A 3,479-nucleotide genomic window follows, 5' to 3' on the forward strand; every position below is an offset into this window, starting at 1 on the left:
AGTTTGTCACTGTACGTGGCGAAGACACACACGGTATAAAAGACCGCTTATAATTGCCCGCGCGTTTAAGCGTTAGTAGCGCGGGGACAGGCCTTTGTTTACTAATTGAGGCAGTTATGTTTGTTTGGAGAGTTTTGAGCAAAGAAAATGGGAAGTCTCTGACTGCTGATCTTTACCACACGGTCCAGGATCAATCACGTTCTGCGAATGGATAATATTAAACAGCATGGGGTGGCTGAGGCGCGAGGCACGGGGCCGTCAGGAGTGCAGGGCTACGAAGCGGCTCCTCTCTCGCGCTGCAACAGGGCAATTGTTGACACGCTTTTTCCTGCCAATCTGCAGCTCTCCTCCGAACGCGGCTGCCATGGCAACCTGCTCTTTCCCGCCGCGGCAGCTGGCAGCCCCTCACTTACGAAGTTGTGCGCGCTTCCGATGATTGTCGACTCACGGAAAACGAGGGAGAGCTGCTCTCCACTGAACTGGATTTTGTCGTGGTCGGCTGAAATAGAAATAGCCTTCCACCACTGCTATTTCAGCTGACGAGACGTACAGTGACAAGAGTCGAACCTAGGTGCCACATTATGAGCTGTGGAACTTGTTTTGGGCGTTTATTCGAGTCAAGTGTACACATACAACGGGTTTATTCCTGTTCTATATTGCCTGCAGTCTGGAACATAAAAACAAGAACAGAAATTCATTTCGAAATACTATGCAGATTTCCCTAACGAAAATTAACCATGGTTTTATTACAAATAAAACCAAATTAACATTGTCAGACTGTAAACCAAGGTTTTGCAACACTAACCATAGTTTACCATGGTATTTGTAGTACAACTGTGCTTAAACAATGTTAGTCAATATGCCAAAAACATGGTTACAATTTTACTTGAATAAAACCATGGTTAATTTTCATGGTTTAAGGTTCTGACGATTAATAAGACGTGTTTTAATGATTATAAACCAATGTTTTCTGATCATGTATTAAACTCGATTTAATATTCATCTTTCCTTTCTCCACAGACTTTGAGGGGAACACCAACACCCCCCAAATTTATGTTGTGGTCAATCAACATGAGTTCATCTTGAACTTTTACCTTTGGTTAGCTACATCCTTGGGTCTGGAGACACATGCATGGTTTCCCAATAAATCTGTCCTGTCTTTATAATTTGCAAATGTACACAATGGTGTCCCTCCATGGTACATCGTTCTAACACAGAACAGCTAAACTACACATACCACCTTCTCACATGCTGAATGTGTTCAGGGGACACAAAGCCTAGCCTCACTCTTCTCATTATCTTAATCTACTGCTTTCACCTGTGCCCAGCTCCAGCAGGAACACTCTCATATATCGACCTGCTGGCCACAAAGAGCCGCCGCTCCACCGCTAAAGCCCAGTAAGCGATACCTCAGGGTGTCATACTGAAAATTAGGCTTGGATTCATCCAGGGAGTCTTGCGAGACCACAGGAGAAGTCTTTATTCAAAACAGATGTGCTGCAATACACCAGGCCCGCGCAATGCGTGTCTGTTTTCAGACAGCTAATCTGCGAGTAGCAGAGACAAATAATGAATCAAATGCGTTTGGAGTTTTTGTGAGGTCACGGGTGGGAGGGGGTTCAACAGGGTTTGGGTCAGGGTGGATAGAAGACATGCGGCAAGTGGAACATCATCAAAAGCTTTGTTTTATTAGAATGCATTTTATGTGTATGTGAACTGATGCTGTGTTGTCTGCAATTATTGCAAAGTCCTGATCATTACTCTTGCTGCAAACACACAAGAAGCACCTGCACCACAGTAACAAAGCACCTGTGCGGTTATCATGCAATGACAATCATATGCTGCATGTAATGGAAGGAGGGACCAGTATGTCATAAAGACCACTAATGGAATAACATCAGTAAGAATAGTGTACATCTGTCATTCAGCCACTGAAATACATCTGATTAGAGAGTAATTAAGTGACCTGCAAAGCCCTATGTGACAGATTCATATATATACCTGACATCTCAGAGGTGTAACTGGTGTCATGAGGGCAAAGGATTTAGCACGAGAGTCTATACAGAGAAGAATATTTAGGAAAACTGATGACACCATTGACAGCCACACTTAGGCCTGCTGTTACCAACTGTAAGAATATGAACAGACAAGCAAACAAGCAACAATGGCCTGTAATTGAAAAACTTTGCATCCCACCAGAGGACAGAATGAATGTTTTGAGCTTTCATTTCAAAGCATTTGTCTTAAATCAGTTGAGTCAGCCTCTAATTATGTAAAATATGGAAAACAACGGATATAATAGGCTACCTAAAAATAACGGGCTTTGTCTGCAGACGGAGTACATGAAAGGTTGTCCAACATGTTTCAGTTTCCAAGAACTCACATAAAAATGGATTATGAGGTTTTTGCTTTGTACTGGTAAGATAAAGGTTGTTAGCATTGCTTTTCATGCAAGGTTGCCGTGCATAAACATTTACGATGTCTCAGACACTATCATTTAAATATGTTGCATTTATATAAATATGGTTAATATAAATATCTTGATGGATGAATCATAACAGCATGTATTGTAATTTGCCAGGGGTTAACAGTAGGTGATTTAGTGAGCTTTGTATTTGTTGTATATACTTGCTATAAATAAAAATGTGAAGTTATCTCTGTTTAACCATTTTCTTTATCCATAATAAATATTAAAGAACTGGAGCAAAAATGTATTTTAAAACAAATTTTATTTATATTGATGGTTCATGACAGACTTAGTAAAATCAGCAAGCATGATTTTCTAACATTTTGGCACACATTCGCAAATAATTCACAATTTTTATCTTACATGAGCATTTAAAGTGTATTCAAATACAAATAAAGTGTACAAATGAAGTATAAATCCACTTTCTATCACATTTATACTGTATGTGTCAACAACAAAACAGATGTTCTAAAACTTACAAAATAATATAAATATACAAATATATACAAAATTGAATTATATAATAAATCAATTATAATATAATTTAGTACACCTTCATGACATTTTTTTTCTTCCTTAGAAATTAGATGTATGTATTTATATCCATACAGTGGACGTCAATGGAAACCAAAACTGTTTGGTTAACAACATTCTTCAAAATATCTTCTTTGGTCTTCCACAGAAAAAAGGCGTAGAGGTTTGTAATGACATGAGGGTAAGTAAATGATTTTATTTCGATGAAATATCCCGTTAAGGTTTATTATTAGTCAATATTAATTGTATCAAAACAGCTTGCAGATTTCTTTTTTTATTGCTCTTCTACAAACATGTATGAATAATAATATTTATCTGTTTTAACCTTTGTGGAACTCATCTTGAAAGAACAAGATTCGTTGTTATGCAACTAAACAATGTTATGAAACTGCTGAATGTGGCGTTTAATTATTTACATTATCATCCTATGTAGTTCATGCACTAATTCTGATTAGTTTAATAAATATTGTGCGTGATT

Source organism: Carassius gibelio, chromosome B17 (genome assembly GCF_023724105.1).
Source record: "Carassius gibelio isolate Cgi1373 ecotype wild population from Czech Republic chromosome B17, carGib1.2-hapl.c, whole genome shotgun sequence".
NCBI lineage: Eukaryota > Metazoa > Chordata > Actinopteri > Cypriniformes > Cyprinidae > Carassius > Carassius gibelio.